Source organism: Pantherophis guttatus, chromosome 1, assembly GCF_059756535.1.
Source record: "Pantherophis guttatus breed Tessera chromosome 1, ASM5975653v1, whole genome shotgun sequence".
Taxonomy (NCBI): Eukaryota; Metazoa; Chordata; class Lepidosauria; order Squamata; family Colubridae; genus Pantherophis; species Pantherophis guttatus.
The window spans coordinates 322,299,875-322,322,954 of NC_142063.1; the positions used below are offsets into that span (position 1 = coordinate 322,299,875).

The 23,080-nt window shown below is 40.4% G+C and overlaps 1 protein-coding gene across 2 annotated transcripts in view; it reads right to left on the reverse strand.

Moving 5' to 3' along the window:
* CLU (clusterin) overlaps nt 1-9,208 on the reverse strand; it is a 31,562-nt gene extending 22,354 nt beyond the window's left edge. The window contains exon 1 of one of the 2 annotated variants that reach the window (XM_034421212.3): nt 9,053-9,208. The gene's annotated coding sequence lies outside the window, so the exon portion shown is untranslated. Of the gene's footprint in view, nt 1-8,941 lie in introns of both variants that reach the window. The other variant, XM_034421213.3, reaches the window with a different exon arrangement.
* Nucleotides 9,209-23,080: the final 13,872 nt, after the last annotated feature.

Here is a 23,080-nt window from a genome sequence, read left to right on the forward strand (position 1 = left end):
TTGTAACTTCAAACGGTCACTAAATGAATGGTTTAGTCAAGAACTACCTGTACTCTTTGTTTTGATCTTTACTGGGGTTACATTTGATCATTAAACTAGGTTTGTCACACAAATAGTAGCTGCAGGCTTGGATTTTAGACAACATCCAAGCATGTTCAAACTAATAGCACCCTAACAAACCACAACCACATCTCCACAAAGCAGGTGATGCCTCTTCGGCAGTTCAAATAAAAGCCCTTTTTAAAAACAATTTATGAATACCATTATTCCTAACATCTGTTTTTATTTTTGCATCTACATCCCTGCTTTCTCCCTCAGTCTGTAACAGTCTCCTGACAGTAAGCCACACAAAACTTCGAAGACTTAGTTCTGAGTTGATAATGTACTGACAAAGTTGTACGTTAGAAAATAGAAACTCAGATGACACCAGAGTAAATGGAACAGGGGGGCGGGGGGGAAGAAAGAAGATTATAAATATAAATGTACAATTATGAAATGATAGATTGGGTAAAATGGGGAAGAAATTGAAAAGAAAGTATATATTATTAGAAAATTGGAGGTGCTAGGATACCAAATAAGGGAAATATTGCGCAACAGAGGAGAAAGAAAGGAAAGAGGAGGAGAGGGAGAGAGAGGAATGGAAGAAAGGGGAAGGAGAGGAAGAAAGGATAGGGGACAAGAGCAGGAGAGAAGGTGAGAAAGGGGGAAAAGAGGGAAGGAGTAGGGGAGAGGAAGGGGAAGTAGGGGAGGGGAGGAGAGGAGAAGAAAGCAAGTAGAAGAGGAGAGGAGGGAGGGAGGGGAAAGAAAGAAGAAGAAAAAGGTTTGTTGGGAAAAGAGAGAAAAGAGAGGGTAGAAGAGCAACCCCAAATGTAATTAAAATGTCTTATTTTTATGCTTTCATTAGAAAAAAAATATGTATATATATGATCAATTATGGATAAGAGAATGTACATTTACAATATGTATATAAGAAATAAAAATAAAAAACTTTTTTCAAAAAAGAAAAAAGAAAATATAAATCTTTACCCTACCCTACCCCAATGACAGAGAATGGGAGAGGGAGAGTTTGACCTTTTGACTGCCCTTAAACTGCCCTTAAAGTGATAGGTTACAAGAACTTTTTTTAAAAAATAGCTATTTTTAAGAGCGTTCAATGGGTTGTTTGTGAACAGGGACTTCATAAAAGCTATGGAGTCCATTCCAATTGAGGTCTTGAAGGAAGAACCCTGTAGGGAGTATGAATCAATTTTCCTAGACAAATTTCCTACAGTACTTGAGGCTGCTACTTAAGGGAGAAAGAGTGTGCTTTAATCCTTTCAATAAATTAATTCCTGTTGTATAAAGGAGAAAGGATCTGACCAAGTCCTTGGCTATGCAGAGCTTAGTGGCGTGGGAAACGAGCAGCAGCAAACAGGACCCTGATCGCGCTGCCAAGGGAAACAGCCACCACTCAGTGAAAAACAGCACACGGGCTTTATCTGCAGAAGGAGACGGAGATCTGTGGTTAAAGGCTCTCAAGTAGCAGGGTCAAGGCATCTGTTGTGCATACAGAAGGTCCCAAATCCAATCACCGAATTTAATCTAAAAGGATCAGTTAAGATTTCTCTGCCTGACATTCTAGAGCGCTGTGAACGGTCAGCAGAGACAATGCTGGTCGACATGAACCAAGGAACTGACCTAGTTGGTTAGCTTTGCAGACAAGTTTTCATCACACAATACATCCAACAACATTTGAGAAAAGGCCCAAGAGATGGGAGTCATTTCAAAGAATTTTGCATTAAGTGAGCCTTTTCCCATGACTCTATTACTCATTTGCACAAAGAATCTGAATGGCATTTAGAGAGATTTGGGGGTTGACTGCAGATAGGTTTTTTTAAAAAAACAACAACAGTGAATTACTGGAAATTAACAGGATGTGTTAAGAGGGCTGCTGTTGCAGCACTTAGATTTCAAGGTAAAGTGTGCTTCAGAGTGTCTGTACGACAACTCCTTAAAATAATTGCTATTTTCCTGGCTTCGAGGATGCTCCAGGCAGGAGTGGATAAGAAAAAGAGAATAATTTAAAGAAATGTGTACATGGGGTGAGTACATGTACTGAGATACTTTGCAAACAAGAAAAAGAGGAGGATCCGAACAAGTAGTAATTCAGAAAATAATGAATTGTGCGGAATCAGATCGGCTTACTATGATACTGAAAGGACGAGGGGACACAGATTACTATATATCTTGGAGTCAATGATATAATTGGATGTCAAATTGAGCTGCAAATAGAGGTATTTGATAAGCATGTCACTTGGTATATGTAATAGACTTTTGTAGGATACCCTATATATGTAATGGGACAATTTTATTCCCTTCTCGCGCTGTGATGTAAACTGCTATAGATTTAATGTTTGTTGGATGTATAAGATTAAAAAGAAAAAGAAAAAAAGGAGGAAAACTGGTTGTTACCTTATTTAAATATCACCTTTTATGCAAAAGAGAATTTTTTTCTTTCAGGTCCTGCAAAGGATGCAGGCCAGACTTGCTAGAACCTGGGCAATATCATTGTTTGACTCCCTTCCCTACAGCTGCCCTTGACCATGGGAATGTTTATCAGCAGAACAACAACATAGAAAGATAAATAGTATGAGTAAAGCCAGAACCACCGCACATCAAAAATGGGATGCCTAACAGGGAAGTTATCAAGCTAGATGTTTTTAGTCCTTTCTGACCACAGAGATTTTGGTGGCCATTATTTTCACTGCCTTTTCTTTCCTCATCACTTCTGACTAAACAGAAATTAAAGGCACAGAAAGAAGATTGTAGAAACTAATAAAGCTGGACATTTCACTTCTGCCTAGACAAGAAAGCAAACATTCAGGGAAATGCTGGCACAAGATAAGTTTCTCTAGAGATCAGGTGCCAGACAGGGGAGGCTGAAATGGGCCTATGGGTGTGAAAAGCATCAATAATTCCTGCTTTCAGAAATGCTCACATCCTCCTTCTTCATAGGCACTATATTCGGCAACGTCCATCTTGGCCAGATCATACATTGAGCCAGTTCTTAATGTGGATTGCTTGACTTGGCATATGAATGCAGCCATTGTGAACAGTAAACCACAGCTTATGTGACAGTATTATGTGAATAAAATTCAAAACAAATAATCCAGCCGTATTCACCCACATGATGAAAATTACATATTTTGCATCAGGACACAAATTTGTACAAGAGTGTCGTTGATGTTATCTCCCTATGGATGTCCATGTATCTGGACTGCTGACCCCGATATTTCTCCACTCACCAGGATTTTGACTGGAGAGATCCAAACCAGATTTTAGTTATGGATCTCTGTTTTTTAACCAGGACGTATGTGGACCTCTATAATTAAAAAAAAAAAATAGTTCAACCTTGAAAAACTACCCTTTAATCTAAAAGCCCTCTTAGATAAGCTGAGATGTCAAGATAAGCTACAGTCAGTGATGGGATTCAATTTTTTTAACAACCGTTTCTGTGGGCGTGGCTTAGTTGGGAGTGTGGCTTGGTGGTCATGTGACCGAGTGGGCATGGCTATCTGCATAGGGACTACTCAGAGGGCTGAAAAAAGTCATTTCTGACTGGTCCTCGCACTTTTGACCAGTCCTTGCACTTATGACCATCCTCACATTTATGCCCGTTGCGGGATTCTTAACAACCGTGTCACTCATTTCACAACTGCTTATCTTCATCATGGTGACAAGATAGGGCAAAAACATAAAATGTGAGGACAGTCGTAAGTTCGAGGACTGGTCAAAAGTGCGAGGACCAGTCAAAAATAACTTTTTCAGCCTTCTGAGTAGTCCATATGCACAAAAGGACCACCCAGAGGGCTGAAAAAAGTGATTTCTGACAGGTCCTCGCACTTTTGATCAGTCTTCGCACTTATGACTGGTCATCATTTATGCCCATTGTAGCATTCTTAACAACTGTGTCACTCATTTCACAACTGCTTCTCTTCACCATGGTGACAAGATAGGGCAAAAACATAAATGTGAGGACAGTCGTAAGTTTGAGGACTGGTCAAAAGTGCGAGGACCAGTCAAAAATAACTTTTTCAGCCCTCTGAGTAGTCCATATGCATAAAAGGATACAGCAATAGAGAGGGATGAAGGAAGGGAAGGGAAATTAGAGTAGGAGTGAGGGTAAAAGAGGGAGGAAGAGAGGAGGAGAAGGAGAAAGGAAGAGGAAGTAGGGAGGAGAAGAAGAGGGGGGAAAAGAGAAAGTAAGGAAAGAAAAGAGAGAGGTGGTAGGTTTGAGGAGAAAGATTGCTGTACAATAAAAAAGATGAAAGGGAAGAAAGCCAACCCCAAGCAAATATAAAGATATTAAGATAAAGAATGAATTGTTAAACTTTAAAGAATAGAAGAGAACAAATATGAATAAATAGCAATAATTAGAAACACGCATACAAACATACAATGTATTTTCTTTGAACAGAGTATTTGGCCGGTTCACAAATTTAAACAGTGTTTAGTCATTTCAATTAAATTTACAATTTCTATATTTCCTTTTTGCCATATTTATTCCTCATCTATTTTTGTAAAAAACCAATATTACCCTTCATCCTCATCTCTAATCTTAATCAAATTCAATTTTTCCCTTCTATTCTATATTATACTCCTTCCCATTGCCATCTATTTTTATATCCATCCTCACATTGGTTAATTATGTAATATTACAGTTGTTTAATACAAATTCAACATTTTAATATAGATCAATTAGTTATATAACTATCTTTTTTGTATATTAATCAATATGAACATAAATATTCCAATTATTTCCATGCAATCCAATTTCTTACAAATCAATTAATTATATTTACCAATAATAATAAACCAAATAATTTCCCCCATATATTCCTCCAAACCACAACTTTCTGCTTTCCACACAATATACAATTAGTATCTCAATTATTACAATTCCTTAGTTAAATAGAGTTTTTCTTTTGTGTTTTAAAATCTTGAACTCTCCTCTTTTGCCCTAAATTTCCCATTGTTTGCAGTTTTGCACCTACCTTTTTTGGTGAGGGAAAAAGAAAAAGAAATCTCTCTCTGCCTCATTTTGTCACGTTGCAGCAAAAACCCTGCTTTACTTTCAGTTTCACTTTTTCAGCATAGCTAGGCTAGGGGGAAAAAAATCTGCTGGAGCACTCTTTGCAGATAGCAACAGAGTCCTGGCAAAACAGCTGAGAGCAAATCAGCTGAGAGTCAGGAGGCCGATCTAATCAACTTGTGCTAATTAACCGATGCTGAAGCTGAAGGAGCTGTTTTTTCTTGCTGTTTGCTTGCAAGGAGACAAGTGCTGCGAGGCACAGGCCAAAGGGTGGGGGCCACCCTCCTTGCCACTTAGCCCCTCCTGCCGCCCCCCTTGCCTCTTACTGCCCCCTAAGGTATTCCACCGCCGCCCAGGGGGCGGTACCGCCCACTTTGGCAACCACTGGCTTAACTACTTAACTACTTAACAACCGGTTCTACCAAAGTAGAATCCCACCACTGGGTCTACCCATTTATTTTTGCAGGCGTTGGTCTACTCATTTGTTTTCTTTTAACACTGATCAGCTGTAGGGCGGCCCTTTGAAGCCCCACGGCAGCTGCGAGGCCAATAAAATTATAAAAAAACACCGAACCGTTTGTTAAATTGCTGGCTCGCCCCACCCCTCGCTCAGTGGTGTGGAGGGGCGGGGCGAGCCAGCAATGTAACAAACGGTTCAGCCGAACCACCTAGAACTGGCAGAATCCCACCACTGGCTATAGTTATTTCAGGATGAAGCAAAATGCTTTCTACATATACTTGGAGGAATTCTTTATATTTTTCAGAGCTGATTCCTGACTCAAGATCTACTTTCTCTACATTTCAAATCTCTGTTCCTATGTAACTTCTGCTGTGATGCCAGCTGAGGTGGCAAGAAAAGTACAATGACACCGAAGTGTTCCTACAGGCTGTTTTCTCTTTAGTAAAAACATAATTGGGTGCCAAATCTTAGAGCTGAATGATAAACAGGCATCACAGAAATCTGTCAATGCCCAATAAAGCTGAGGGCAACAAGCAAACATGCAAGCAGATTTTTTTTACATATAACATGCTTATAACATGCCAGTATTCTGAACACTTATGATAGAAAAGATGACAAAGACAAGTCTCACAAATAGAAAGATAACAACGAATGTGAAAGTTTCAGCAAGCGTAAAATAACTACAACTCAAAGGTGAGACCATTTGTCTCCGGTTCAAAGGCAGCCACCTAGAAGCACCTCTTTCCAGGTGTATATTTGTATAAGTCAGTAAATACAGCAATCATCTCACATTCTGTCATGTTCCCGAGATAATGTTTAACATTATATGCTCCCTATTTTTTTTTTTAATATTCCAGCACACTTATCTGATTTCATCCTATTTCAGAACAAAAACAAAGATAATTATTAGAGAACGGGCAGTTCCAGTCATTTACACTTAAGGAACAACTTGCCCCAGTAGCTAAAACCTGGAAGCCTTTTTCCAGCATCTGAGGGATAAACTTCAAAAGCTGCCTATGAATAACTGGGGCAGAAAGGGGGGAGGGGGGGGAAAAGAGCCTGCAAAGCTTATGTGCCAGCCAAATCCAGCAAATCAGATGACGTTGGGGATCTGCCAGGTTTTCAAAACTCTATGCTTTCCAGTCCCCAAGTGGCAGAAAAAGTTTGATCCTTTAAGATCCTAGAAAATGGTTTCTGGTTAGTGTTAATCCCCATTCTTTTTCAGGTCTAATATTTATTTAGAAAAAACAAAACTGGCATGCACTGCTATAAGTAAAAAGAGGGAGAGGGTGGGGTGGGAAGAAATAAAGCTCTCAGTTCTATTGACCTAGATGCTGCTTCAGTAGAAAAACTGGCCAAGATGGAACAGGGGAAAAAGAAAATGACAATAATTCACGAACTACAGCAGAGCAAAAAGCAAATGGACCGTGATTCACTCCTTAACCTTGGCTGGAACTGAACATGACTATGCACATTTTATCATGGGTCCATTTCCCCAGCATCCAATGTTAGACTTCAAGCTAGAGGCAGAAGCATGTCATTTTGAACTGTGATAAGCACCACACTCACAAGTGGCAATAAATCAATACAGTAGCAGAAGCCGTTGTTAAGGCTTACATTAACAGTGAGTGGGGCATGGCATTAGAACTCTCCTTCTTGAATGTCTATGGAGATTCTCAGCAATGCAGGTCATAGTTGTCCCAAAGGTGCTTTTTCAAGAGGCAACTGAAGTCCTCTTGAAAAAGCACCTTTGGCCTTCTTGAAGCTAAATTGTTTGCAATCTCCAGGAATACAACGCCTCAGTTTTAAAATGCACACCCTGGACACAACACCCCTTTCCTCATCTAGGCTGCAATTCTAAAAGCTGGAGTCTTTGCTTGGTTGCTCTTCCTTAATATCACACTTTGAGCCTTGTGCAATGGGACACACCCATTGTGTAAATCAACATGAACCAGAAGGTGCTAAGACCTGACACAGAGCTGGGCTTTCACTATTAGGCTGAGTGGTGTAGGAGGCTAATGCCTCCTACTAAGGCAGCAATTAACATCCAGCTGCCTGCAATTACTGCAAGTTCAATTCTCACCAGGCTCAAGGTCAACTCAGCCTTCCATCCTTTCTAAGGTGGGTAAAATGAGGACCCGGTTTGTGGGGGCAATAAGCTGACTTTGTATAAAATATACAAAAGTATGAAGGCTATTGCTTAATGCATTGTAAGCCGTCCTGAGTCTCCGGAGAAGGGCAGCATATATATATATGAGTCCCATTGGTTGAGTTGAGCGGCCAGAAAAAATATTTGAAATAAAGAAAACAAAAAGTGTGCCCCACACTAATTGAGGCTAAGACAACAAATGGCCTACAACTTACCAAGAAACACTCCCCCCCACACGTGAACTGAATAAAATATCAACAGGAAGGAAGAGCTGTAGTCACTGCTGCCAAGCATAAATTTCCACCCTGTCCTACAGCTAAATGGCATCAGTAAGCTAACCTGGGCTGAGCACCACAAAACTCAATTGGGTGAGACTCACTAAAGCACTCAAATGGGACATTCCCAGGAAATCTCAGGACCTCAAGATGGACTTTTTTTAAAAAGAAAAAAAAACGGGGATGAAAGCCTTGGCAAAACATTCAGTATGCGGTTACCAGATTTGTTGGCAAGTTCAGTTCTTGTTCATCTTTACCCGGAAATGCTGGGCATTAATTGTGTGCAAAGCAGGTGCACACTACTAGGAGCCAGGCCCACCTGTGCTAAGTTTCACCCAAGCCCGGAGCATCATACCCACCCCAACCGGTGCACCTCACACAACCTGCCCTCCACCCATTTTCAGGCACGTGCAAGTACGAACCGGCTACTTCTCCCAGTCATTTTTCCCCTCCTGGAGCCCAGCGTTCGAGCCAGGGGTCCCCGATCCTCTCCACTATGTACATCCTTCCTCCCATCCTAGCTCTCCCCAACGCGGCCAAGAGATGCCCGTTTCTGCCCGCATCCCAAGTTACATTTGCCCCCAGCCTGCCCATGTCTGCCCTACCGTTCCCAAGTGACATTTGCACCCAGCCAATGTAGAGGGCGAAAGCTTTTCTCCATCCTCCAAAAGGAGGGGAAGAGAAACCCGCAGCGCCGCAAGTCATCCTGCCATCCAGGCGAAGTAATCTCCGGTCCCCACCTTCGAGACTGTTCCAGCCTGAAGCCGAAGAGTCGGACAGCTGCGTCACTCTTGCTTCCCACCCCGCCCGGCCGTTTGGACCCTGCACTTTTACGCCCCGGGAGCAGCTCGCCTTTAAAAGCTCCCGGTAATCTAACGGAAGGAGGATTTCCTTTCCCAAACCTGGATCCGCTCGCCCCTCTGGGCATGGAGAGATTTCAACCAGGGCAGTTTCCTTAAGCGATGGGACAAAAAAAAAAGTCCTACCGGTCCTGCAGCCCGTGCGATGGTACCTACTCAGCCTGGGCAAGCTCCCACCCAGCCACCCACGCACCCACGCACGACCCCGGCGTTCAGATTCCGTCTAGCATCCCCCACCTTGACTCTGCCGCAGTTTCGCCCCGGACAGGCTATGGCGCGGTGGCCGCCGAGGTCTTATATAGGCCACCGGCCCCTCCCACCGGTCCTGAGCTCATCACCGGCAGACACCATCCCGCTCCAGCGTCCCCTCCCCAAGACCGGACTGGGAAACCCGCCGCAAAAGCGCATCTCGCACAGTCGCCGCCAAGCGGCGCCCGCGCTCCACCGCTGCGGACCAAAAAAAAAAAAAAAAAGCGCCGCGTTTTCCGCCGATTGCAGGGCAGCGCGGGTACCTTGCAAGAAAGGAAGGCAGAGCGGGGAAGGGAGGGGTACGAGGTGCAGAAAAGCCGCAAGCGCTTTTGGCGCGCTGGGTCTCTTGCTGCGAAGAATTTAGCCCCCGGACCGGCGACTCGGTCCCTGCCCCTCTCACCCACCCACCCCCGCTTGGTAAAGGTGCCTGCTACTTACAGGGCAGGAAGTTGTGGGAGCTTCGTCACTGGAGACTTTCAAGAAAAGATTGGACTGAAAAAAAAACCCTTTTTTGTCTTTTAAATGCCTCTGACATCCAAGCTGAGTTTTTTTTAAAAAGCCTCTGCCGATCAGGCAACTCAGCTTGGATCCTCAAAGACATTTAAAACAAAAAAAAAACCCTTTTTTAAAAAAAAGCCTCTGCCGATCAGGCAACTCAGCTGGGATGTCAGAGGTTTTTTTGGTGGAAGAGGTTGTAGAAAAAAATGGTTTTAAAAGTAAAAAAAATAATTAGGCCTAATTATTGATGTATTAATGATTAATTACAATGATTAACTAAATGAATTGAGAGTTCAATTAATGATTAATTAAGGTTTAGTTATTGTTAAAAATATTTGAATATTGAGAACAAAAGCAGGAGGAATAGCCAAATGATTAAGTATGTATTATCTACTAGTGTTTGTTACTGGTTTTTTTTTAAAAAATTCTTAGGGCTAAAGGATTATATGTTATTTTGTGTTTAAAGGGAGGTTGATGAATCATCTGTAGAAGGGGAGTTAAGGGGTCTAGGGAGTTTTAATGTCTTGCATTAATTTAACATATTTTAGCGTATGCTTGGTAAAATCTATACCCTGTTTTTCTTCTGGGAAGTCAGGGGAGGGGGGAGGGACGGGGGGTTGCACAAATGTCTAATTGATTTGCTTGATTTGTTTGAATTTTTTTTAAAAAAAACAATAAAAAAATTTTGTTCAAAAAAAAAAGTTTAAAAAAAATCGGCCATGCCCACCCAGTCACATTAACCCCCCACCAAGCCACACCCACAGAACCAATTTCAACACTGCTATAAGGCCCCTTCCAACTCTGTTTTTTTTTTTATTTATTTATTTATATGCCGCCCTTCTCTGGAGACTCAGGGCGGCTTACAATGCGTTAAGCAATAGCCTTCATACTTTTGTATATTTTATACAAAGTCAGCTTATTGCCCCCACTGGGTCCTCAATTTACCTACCTTAGAAAAAATGGAAGGCTGAGCCAACCTTGAGCCTGGGGAGATTCGAACTTGCAGTAATTGCAGGCAGCTGATGTTAATAACAGCAGTTAATAACAGTGCTTTAGTCTGCTGCGCCACCAGGCTCTCTATCTATCTATCTATCTATCTATCTATCTATCTATCTATCTATTAGATTTATATTGCCACCAATTAGCCCATGGCGACTCAAGGCGACTTACAGAATATAAAAAAACCCACATTTAAAAAACTAAAACTCATTTTAAAAAATCAAATAAATTAATGTAATAAAATAATGTTAAAGGGCTTCCCTTGCTTTTAATGAAGAGTGATCCGCTGAGGCTCCTGGATCAGAAGATTGAAGCCGAAATGATCGACTGTGTAGCTGTAGTTAGTGGTGAGCTTTGTGCTTATTACATCAACCGTGGATAAACACGTGCGAACACCAGTACCGCAGTCATGCAGCTCGGTCCTTTCCCCAACCAGAGTCTGGTTTCCCAGGCATGTAAGAAAAAAAGGGGGTTGCTATAGTTGGTGGTTGTGCAGAGGGAAAGCAGTGACTGGGAGGACAAAGCATCTATCCTGCTTACCAGTTCTGCCTTGGAGATCCACACAGGCACTTATTTGTAATCTTGAGAAGGGTTTGCTTATACTTATGTATACACTGCTCAAAACTACTGTATGTAAAGAACAAAGTATTTAATAAGGCTATTTCATTCATTCAGATCTCGGATGTCTTCTCCTTGTGTTCCCTTTATTTTTTTGAGCAGTATATTATCTAATACGTACTCGATAAATAAATAAGTAAGTAAGTAAGTAAGTAAATGTATGTATGTATGTATGTATGTATGTATGTCACCTTTGGCTCTTTAAAAATGGAACCACTGGATGGCATTGAAGTGTGCTGATATGGAGCAAAAGCTGCATGGTATCCAGTCCATATGGTGGGTGGGCATGTGGAATTGACTCAATCAAAAAAACATATATTTTTTTTTGCAGAATAAACAAAACCTACTAAACCCATTGATTCAGCACTAAAAAACAGCTGAGAAGGAACCTGAAAGTTGAGTCATAGTCACTGGATTTCTTTTCTTTTTTTTCTTTTGTTTGAAACATTTTGCTGCTTATCTAAGTAACTTCTTCAGTCTGAGAAGGAAATGATATCACTCCATCATGATTGCCAGAATGACACCATGATTGGCATGCAACATTTTTTAAGGAGGGGGGCAAATCTCTGTTTAGTTGTGATATTTTGCCAAATCACCAGGTCTTTTTGCCCTCACTCAGAGGTTGCGTGCTGGTGTGTGAGTGTACACACAGGTACCTTCAAATCAATGTTGATTTGTGATTATTTGCTTGGATTATTCAAAATTAGAACTCCCAGTCTCACACTTTTCTTGCTCTCGTGCAGAGTTTAGGACTAAACGTATCAGGTGGCACCTTTCTAAATAGTCATAAGAAACTAGCTACAAATACATCAATGAATGCTCTCTGGAATCAGTGGAAATCACAATTTGATGTGGGAAATTAGTTAATCCAAAGAAACAGTCTTGTATGTTGAGTGTTCTTATGTAAAGTTTTGAACCATAAAAATGGATGCTCCTAGATTAGAACCTAAGATTCTTTCTAGATCTGGTCAAGAGCCTGTCTAATCCAACATTCATTCCCACACCATGGCCAACTGGATGCATTCAGAAGCTCACCAACATGGAGAGATGGGCCTTCTGCTCCCTAGCAGCATGTATTCAAGGGATATATAATGGTCTGTGAGAATGTCCTTGAGAGACAAGAGGAAGAGCAGCAGTCTAGGCATTGGTCAGATATCAAAGCATTAATGAGCTAGATTACTTATCGCTACCTCCATACATTCTATGTATAGCTGGTTGAGCTGAACAAAAATGATATACTGTTGAAAAGACAGTTGTCTTTAAAATGCTAAATCATCCCGGGGCACATTTAACCCACTCATCTCCTGGTTGGCAGAAGTCCTGTTTTACCAGATGTGTTAATCAGATTTAAATTCCTGACATTGTTACAAGATAGAAGCAGATAATTTGTAAGATATAGTCAGATTCAGATGAATAATGTTGTTACTCAATATATGTTAGTCTTGCAAGTAATCCAGGAAGTACACCCAGATGAAGGTTACATTAACAGAATCTTATGAGTCTGGAAGTATATTTCTTCCCCCTCTACACCCAAATGAATTAGGGAAGGTTCCTTCTAAGATGTTTGCCATGCCCACATTCCTGCTGTAGATCAAGATGCCGCTTATCCCACAATTCCCCTGGCTGCCATTCTTCCATCTCTCAAGATCATTCCCACATATTACAATACATCATCTGAAAAACAGAGAAAATTGGGAAGGAATACTGAGTAAGCAGGAAGAGGCTATTGAAACAATCTGATTGCTATTTGTTTATTTATTTATGTTGCAATATTTTCAGGATCAGACTCAATAAAGATAATAGGAGTTAGAGCTTTAAATATATTTCTTTTTAATTATGATAGGCATTCTATATTCACTGAATATTCAAGGTAGAAGCAACGAGAATGGTGAGGGTGGCTCCTTATATATACAAGGGGTGGAGCTAGGAATGGGAGTGGTAAGTTATGAATACATTAAAGTCCAAAGAATAAGTTAACCTCTGATGTTCCATATATACATTATTTACATATTGGAGAATAAGGCATTTACATCTGACAAATCCCCCTCTAAATGCCGGTTCGTTACACAACACCAATTACATTCTGATTCAGGACAATATAATACATATAATTTAGAAGTTAAATATTTATGTTGTTTAGAAGGTAAGGGTTTTGTTAATATGTCAGCTAATTGTTCAGAAGTATCGCAATGTATTGCTTTAATGAATCCGTCTTGAGACAGTTGTCTCACATGCTTAAACTTTATATCAATATGCCTGGACCTTTGTCCAATTGCATCGGATCTGGATATTTCAATGGCCGCTTTATTGTCTTCATGCATAATAAATGGTAAGGTGGGTTTCCTCCAAACATCAGTGATCAGATCATTGAACCATACAAGGTTATTTGCAGCCTTGGACAAACAAACATATTCCGCTTCTGTAGTAGAAGTGGCTACTAGTTCTTGTTTACCAGTATACCAGTAAACTGGACAATCATTCAATAGAAAAACATAACCAGAAGTACTCTTTCTGCATGATGTATCACCAGCCCAATCTGCATCAGCATAACAAGTAATTTTTGGTTCTCTGTCATTATTGGGTTCCAACATTAAACAAAAATCTAATGTACCCTTCAGATATCTTAGAATTCTTTTGACAGCTTCCCAATGATACAAGGTTGGTTTACTAACATATCTTGACAATAGATTGAGAGGTAATGCAATATCTGGCCTAGTCCAATTAGATATATAAAGGAGTGAACCTATAACTGATCTGTAAAATGTGTTGTCTTTAAACTCAGGGGAAGATTCATCAGTGTTTCTAAGAAAATCAGTTTGCATAGGGGTGTCACAGGTTTTAGCATTATTTAAGTTACATTTGTTTAGGAGTTCGATGATTTTATCTTTCTGTGTAAGTTTGAATCCCCTTTTAGTTTTGTTAATTTGCACACCAAGGTATTTATTCACTTTACCCAGAGATTTCAGTGAGAAGTGTTCATTTAACTTATTTACAAAGATTTCCCTGCTCTCTTTATGCTTTCCAATGTATAAAATATCGTCCACGTAAATTAATACAAATTCAATATGATCATTACTCTTTTTTACAAAGAAACAGTTATCAGCAGTGGTGGCGTTGAAATCCATGGTCTTAAGTACTTTTACCAAGCAATTGTACCATCTTTTGCCGGATTGCTTTAATCCGTACAGACTCTTATTTAATAACCAAATTTCGTTCTTATTAGTGTATTGACTGTGTGGTGCTCTTACATATATTTCCTTATCTAATTTTGCATGTAAGTATGCGGTCTGTATGTCGTATTGGAATACATCCAGATTGAGTGCAGATGCTACTACAAGGGCTGTTTTGACACTCTCTGTTCTCACTGTGGGTGAATATGTATCAGTATAGTCTTCTGGATATTTTTGTGCATAGCCTTGTGCAACTAGTCTAGCCTTGTATAAGGTATTGCCTCCTTCTAAGTTCTTAATTTTATAAATCCACCTGGTACCTATAATTGTTTTATCCTTAGGTGCGATCGCAGGTGTGAATACATTTAATCCTTGTAAACTTTCCATCTCTTTTTCCATAGCTAGTTCCCATTTTTCTCTTTCTTCATGTGGAAGTTTCAATACTTCTTCATATGTATTAGGTGTTATTTGTTCTCCATTCATATGCATTATGTAATCTTTGTATTTATTTGGTATTTGGTTTCTATTGTTTCTAATAGTTCTTTCAGGCTTGCTATGGTTATCATGCAAATATCTAGCTTCCTTTTTTGTTAATGTGTCTGTCTTTATTTTATGCTGACTATTAGTCCAAGTTTTGGTTTTGTTCTTACTTTTGTTAATATTTTGATTTTCTGTTGTTCCTTCCTTGCAAGATATCGTATCTTTACATTTATTAGGAAATATTTCATTAAGGTGCAATTTTGACCAATTGGCCTGTTCATGGAACACAGCTGTTCTGGATACTATAAATTTGTTATTACTATCAATAAATCTGTACCCTTTGGTTCCAGTTTCGTATCCCATGAATCTTAATCTCCTGGATACGTTTTCTCCCTTCCTCCTCAATTGTTTAGGTATGTGTACGTCTGCAGTGACTCCAAATATGTGCATGTGTGATAATTTGGGTTTTCTATTGTACATCACCTCATATGGTGTCTTATTCACAATACTGGACCAGGTTCTATTTTGAGTGTAATTCGAATAATGTAATGCCTCTGACCAAAATTGTTTGCCTAAACCAGCATCTTCTAATGTGCACCTAATCATGGTTTGTAGTGTGGAATTTTTCCTCTCTGCAACTCCATTTTGAAATGCAGAAAAAGGATTGGACGTGAAATGTAACATTCCTCTATCCTTTAACCATTGGGAGAATTCTTTAGACATGAACTCACATCCCCTATCTGTCATAATTTGCTTTATTCTGATATTATGTTGTGTTTCTATACGTTTGTAGAATTCCTTAAATTTCTGAAATGTTTCATCCTTGTGCTTTAATGTGTAAACAAAACCATATCGGCTGTAGTCATCCACTATTGTTAGGAAGTAACGTTTTCTATAGGTAATTGAGGGACTTAATGGACCAACTAAGTCCATATGTACCAAATCAAAAATATTGTTAGTTGATCTGTTAGATTTTTTTGGTCTGGGACTGGTTTTTAGTTTGGTGGACTTACATACTGAGCATTCCAAATAATTTTCACAATTTTTTATTTTGACACCTTCTGCGTGTTCAGTCATTTTTTGTACTACAGGAAAGCTTGCATGTCCTAACTTCCTGTGTAAGATGTGAGCACACTCATCATGAATTGGTTTACCTATTTTTGGTTTCTTTTCCTTGTATGTATTTTTGTGATCATGAGTTATTCTACACTCATCATTGTCACTGTTACTGACATTTTCATCATCTGCTTCAATACAATCTTCCATATTTGAATCAATGTTATGTAAACATCTTTCTTTAGTTATCAGATAGGGTAGACCTCCTTTTATCATTACAGTACCTACATTTGTTTTGTTCTTTTCTATAGTTGCTTTCCCCTTTGAGAAAACTATATTGATATCAGATTCTCTGCTTAATTTTATGGCACTTAGTATGTTGTGAGGTATTTCTGGGATTAATAATACCCCCTCTATTTTCCCTAGACCAGGCAAGGTCACATTTCCTTTGCCTAGTACTTGAACCTTTTCTTGATTAGCTACCTTTATCACAAACTTATCTTCTATAAATGAAGATAATATACTTTTGTTGTTGGTGGTGTGATTTGTTGCACCAGAATCAATAAGCCAATTGTTATTCTCATCCTGCTGTGTTCTGGTGCTGTCTTGTTTATTTAGCCCATTCAGTGACCCAGATTTCCTCTCTTTTGAATTTTCTCTACCCCCTCTACCTTCTTTGTAATTTGGTGGGCTTCTATATTTGTGTCTATCTGTGGAAGATTGTCTGTAATTATATTTGCTCCTATATTCTGGTCTATGTCTCTCTCTTGAGACTTTGGGGCAGTCTCTTCTACTATGTTCCCTGGATCCACAATTGTAGCATCTAAAGGCCTCATTATGTTTATCTTGAAAGACTACTTTCCTAAAAGGTTTGTGGTCTGTTTGGTTACTGGATCGATTTTTTCTTGAATTGTCTTCTGCTATCAATTTGTTAGATAGACTTTCTATGGATAAATATCCCAAATTAATGGTATCTAAGTGTGACATAAAGCTATCCCATGATGGATCAAGTGAATTGATAATAACACTTTTCATTGTTTGATCTGAAATCACTTCCCCCCTCAATTGTAGCTCAGCTCTTATTTTGTTTAGATTTATCAAATGCTCACTTATAGAAACCCCTGGTTTTACTCTAGAGGAAAAGAAATCCTTAGACATTCTTGTGGTTGTAGCTACGCTATCGCTGTGAAATAGATTAAACATGCATTGAATTATTTCTGATACAGTTAGGTTTGGTTTGATGCTATGATACATTGCAGGAGACACGCTAGATATTATTATGAAAAATGCTCTATGATGTAAACAATCTATTTTTAAAGTCCAAGGTCTTCTTGGAGGGCTAGTTATAAAGAATAGTAAATTTTCTTTCATGAAAATAACCTGAAGCTGTTGATACCACTCTTGTAAATTAATGCCATCAATTCTAAGTTTTGGGAAGTCACTGGGTAAGTTACCTACATTATTCTGTCCATTACTTACAACCTGGGGCAGTCCGTGATCTCTCAAGTGCAGGAAATTACAGAACGGCATTGGGATGCTTGCAATGAGTCTGCGCGGTTCTCTGGCCAGTTCAAGTCCTTCTGGGTCGTCTACGTAGTTTCGCACATGCGCGTTGCTCATTTCTTCTTTGGTGGCGTCGTGGAAGGTTCTCTCCCTTTCAGCTCTCTCGATCCGCTCCTCCTCAGATGAGTCGGTCTCTGGCTCGGTTTTTGGGGTTCTGGTGGTGGCGACGGTTTTTTTCTTCTTTTTGTGTGCGTTGGTATTCGATTTTGTCTGTGGTGTAGGGCGAAATCGGCATGGCTCTCTGGGCTCGGGCGTCGTCGCTTTCGAAGTCAGGATGGGAGCGTGCAGGTCTTGAGTCGCCGGTTTGATTTCTTGCTTCTTCGTAGATGTCTTGGTAATTTTCAGTCTTGGCCCAAAAGCAGCAAAAAGCGTTTTCATTGCTGATTTTACTTGAGATTTTGTTAAATCGTCTTCACTTTCTGATTTTGGATCATCTGAAGAGTTTGAGACTTCTTTCTCACTTTCTTCGTCTGATAGTGTTTTTCGCGCCAGAAATTTTGAACTGAGCGTTTTGATTGGCTCTGCTCCATTCTCTTTTGAAGTTCGTTGAAACCAAGATGGCTGCCATTCAAAATTTCGCGCGGGATCACATCTTTTCTTTTTAACAACTATTTTCTCAGTAGTCATCTCACTTACGGTTTTTTGATCTTTGGGTTTTTCTTTAATGACGTTTTTCTCTCTCGCTGCTCCGCTGTTCTTCAGCATCTCCTGGAGGTCCGCGATGAGACTTTTATCATTCTTTTGGTTTTTTAGTATCTTTAATATCTCTGACCTGAGTTCGTTATTTTCTATTTCGATTTCTTTCTGGTCATTATTTTCACTCATTAGTTCTTCTTCTTCAGTGGTGTATTCTTCGGATTCTCTCGAAATCGCATTGGTGGATTCGTTGATCATCTCTTGATCAGTTTCTATTTCTTTGCTGTAGGCCCTGGTGTTGGGCCTATCTTTCTTGGACATTTTTAATTACTTATTGAGTCAATTAACCATCCTCTGCTACCAGCTTGTTGCAATATTTTCAGGATCAGACTCAATAAAGATAATAGGAGTTAGAGCTTTAAATATATTTCTTTTTAATTATGATAGGCATTCTATATTCACTGAATATTCAAGGTAGAAGCAACGAGAATGGTGAGGGTGGCTCCTTATATATACAAGGGGTGGAGCTAGGAATGGGAGTGGTAAGTTATGAATACATTAAAGTCCAAAGAATAAGTTAACCTCTGATGTTCCATATATACATTATTTACATATTGGAGAATAAGGCATTTACATCTGACAATTTAAATACACAGAAATAAAAAAAATAAGAAACAAAAAAAGATAAAAGCATTTTACAATAAATATAGAAGATATTTCATTTGTTGAATACATCATTAAGCCTAGATCACACAGAGTGTAATATTGAGCAATCTTTCCATTGTCAATAAAGAGCCGGTTTATAAGCAGAGAACAAATATGTTCAGAACCATAAATCTGTGATAGCTCTATCTTTCTAGTATAAAAGAGTAAGAACAAGAACAGTGTTTTCCTGAACGCCATCACTCTGCTAAACAAATAATTTCCTCAACACTGTCAAACTACTAAGTCTGCACTACTATTAATCTTCTCATCGTTCCTATCACCCATCTCCTCCCACTTATGACTGTATGACTGTAACCTTGTTGCTGGTATCCTTACGATTTATATTGACTGTTTCCCTATGACTATCATTAAGTGTTGTACCTTATGATTCTTGACGAATGCATCTTTTCTTTTATGTACTCCAAGCACATATGCACCAGACAAATTCCTTGTGTGTCCAATCACACTTGGCCAATAAAGAATTCTATTCTATTCTATTCTATTCTATTCTATTCTATTCTATTCTATTCTATTCTATTCTATTCTATTCTATATATATTTATTCATTATATATGAAAGCATGTATATAAGATGCCAGAAACTCAATAATTTATCAAAGTATTGTACCAATCAATAAATCTTGGTATATAAAGTTAATTATAATAAAAAAGACAATATAATATCAGCATAACTTTCTATATTATGTGAATCAGAACCTGTCTATGGTTTCATCTTCTCTGTGTCAGCAGAGGGCAGCAAGCACAAACCATCTATCCCTGGTGTGAAAAGGAGAAGAGTGATGCTGATTTATCTAGCATCCTGTGTTATCTGTCAGCTATCCTTTCTATGTGGGAAATTTGGCGTGGAGATATCAAGGAGCCACCAATAGTCCAACTGATGCTTAATAGAACCACTTTTCATGGACTATTATTTTTACAGAGCAATGTCTGGCTTGACATTCTACCAAATTAGACAAACAGAAAGTGATCATGGCTTCTCTTCCTCTTTCCCACTCTACGTTCTCTCAACATTTATTTATTTATTTATTTATTTGTTTAAATTTCTATACCGCCCTTCTCCAATGTAGGACTCAGGGCGGTGAACAGCCAAAGTAAAAACAAGACATACATACAAACATACAAAATCTAAAAACTGTTTAAAATAATTAAATAATTTTGGCCGTAATTAAAACATTCCAATTTAAAATCCATTTAAAATTTGACTCAAGCCAGCCCAGCTAGTTGGAATAAATGGGTTTTCAGGGCCCGACGAAAAATCCGGAGGTCTGTTATTGTACGTAGCTCTGGGGGGAGGTTGTTCCAGAGGGCGGGCGCCGCCACAGAGAAGGCTCTCCCCCTGGGGGTCGCCAGCCGACATTGTCTGGCGGACGGCACCCTGAGGAGGCCCACTCTGTGGGAGCGTACTGGCCGGTGGGAGGCTATTGGTGGCAGAAGGCGGTCTCGTAAGTACCCCGGCCCTAAGCCATGGAGCGCTTTAAAGGTGGTCACCAACACCTTGAAGCGCACCCGGAAGACCACCGGGAGCCAGTGCAGCTCGCGCAGGAGAGGTGTCACCTGGGAGCGCCTCGTCGCCCCCAAAATCCCCCGCGCGGCCGCATTCTGGACCAGCTGGAGCCTCCGGGTGCACCCCAGGGGGAGCCCCATGTAGAGAGCATTGCAGTAGTCCAGGCGGGAAGTGACGAGTGCCTGAGTGACTGTGCGTAGGGAGTCCCGATCTAGAAAGGGGCGCAACTGGCGTATCAGGCGAACCTGATAAAAAGCCCCCCTGGCCACGGCCGCCAAATGATCTTCTAACGACAGCCGTGCGTACTTGAAACATACTTGAATTCAACCATATGTCACTATATTTGAGACCAAGGATTTGTCCATTTATCTATTTTGAGTAACAATAAGTTCACTTCTATCCAAGGCTATTCCAAAACAAGCTCTAAGGCTTGGTGTTCCCACAACACAACATTATTGGAGAACTGGCTGATTTACTTCCAACTCAGCTGCAGTGTAACTCACCGTATAGCTGGTTTTCTTATATGAGATCCTCATTGGAAGTGAAACCTTGTGTCCCTTGCATGGGTTTCAGGTCATGCAAGAAAAACGTCACAAAAATAATGGGCAGGAATAAAATTCACAAGAGAAGGAGACTATTAGGAGTTTCATTGACTGAAACATTCTCTTCAGTGCAAAGAAGCTGCATGCAGTGACAGACTATTGGGCTTTTATTTATCTTTCCTATTATTCTGTATAGACTGAAGATAAGGGGGTGTTACTGCTGCAGAACTTGCATCAGCTTTGAACAGAATAGGATTTTTTTACTCCTTTTTCTCAGCATTTCAAATACACAGAAGCAAAAAAATCTCAGAATGCTTTCAAATTTGAAGCCAGTTTTCCCTAATCTGATATCCTATCGTTCCAAATCAGCATGGCCTTTGGCTGAAGCTGAAGACATCTTGCGAGCATTGGGCCAGAGAAACTTCAACCATCCAGATCAATGATTCTCAACCTTGGCAGCTTTAAAATGGGTGGATTTTGACTCCTAGAATTTACCAGGCAGCATGTTGGGAGTTGAAATCCACCCATCTTAAAAGTTGAGAAACAGTGGCATAAGGCAATGTGAGAACAGTTAGTCCTTTGCTCCAAGTACACCTATTGGGCATTCAAACTTCCCTTTTTCTCAAATGCCACTCCATTGTAATAAGGAGGTATATGGCCTCATGGCACACAGCATTACAGCCACAGAGGGATCCCTAATGTGCCAAAGTGAACTATGACATCCTTTTGAGTGTTCTTCCTCTCCACCACACCAGTGGTGGAATTCAAAAAAATTTACTACCGGCTCTGTGGGCGTGGCTTGGTGGGCATGGTGTGACTTAGTGGGCATGGCTTAGTAGGTGTGGCGGGGGAAGGATACTGCAAAATCTCCATTCCCACCCCACTCCAGGAAAAGGATACTGCAAAATCTCCATTCCCACCCCCCTCCTGGGGGAAGGATACTGCAAAATCCCCATTCCCTCCCCACTTCAGGGGAAGGATACTGCAAAATCCCCATTCCTTCCCCACTCCTGGGGGAAGGATACTACAAAATCCCAATTCCCTCCCCACTCCTGGGGGAAGGATACTGCAAAATCCTCATTCCTTCCCCATTCCTGGGGGAAGGATATTGCAAAATCTCCATTCCCACCCTATTCCAGCGGAAGGATACTGTAAAATCTCCATTCCCACCCCACTCTGGGGACAGCCAGAGGTGGTATTTGCCAGTTCTCCAAACTACTCAAAATTTCCACTACCGGTTCTCCAGAACCTGTCAGAACCTGCTGAATAGCACCCATGCCCCACCTCCCACAAGCAGATTGGCTTTGCTCACATAAAACACTTAAGGAAACAAAGTTGTAACGTGCATTGGGACAATATGCTGACCTTGATTGGTGAGATGTATTGGTGAGATGTATTGTTGGTAGCTAAAGGGATCCCAGCCCCTTTGATTACTTTATGCAGTGTTTTTCAACTGCAACTAAGATGTGTGGGCTTCAACTCCCAGAATTCCCCAGCCATTGTGGGAATTGAAGTCCACACGTCTTAAAAGTCGCTGAGGTTGAGAAATGCTGGCTTCCTGGTTCAGCCTATTGTGCAACCCAGAAAACAGTAGGTATGGTGATTCTCAGTCATCCAGGCCATGGTTTTCCCAAAGATGCTTTTTCAAAAGGCAACTAGACTTTCTTTTGTTTTTCCTTGAAGTACCTTTCACTTCCCATCCAAGAAACTCCTTCAGATGAACTGAAGAACCTTCTTCGATGAGAAGCGAAACGTCTTCAAGGAAAAACAAAAGAAAGTCCAGTTGCCTTTTGAAAAAAAAAACACCTCTGGGACAGTGGTGGGTTTCAAAAATTTTTTACTACCGGTTCTGTGGGTGTGGCTTGGTGGGCATGGCATGGCTTGGTGGGCGTGGCAGGGGAAGGATACTGTAAAATCTCCATTCCCACCCCACTCCAGGGGAAGATTACTGCAAAATTCCCATTTCCTCCCCATCAGCTGGGACTCAGGAGGCAGGGAATATATGGGGGCGGGGCCAGTCAGAGGTGGTATTTACCGGTTCTCCGAACTACTCAAAATTTCCACTACCGGTTCTCCAGAACTGGTCGGTGCCTTGTGAAAGCTACCTCTGCTCTGGGACCAGAAAACGGAGGTTAATTCAGCAAACATATTAAACATGCCGTGTGAATCGACAACCTGCTTTAGTCTTTTTCTCTACCCCTCTCCTTGCTCACCCGTGTCAGTAA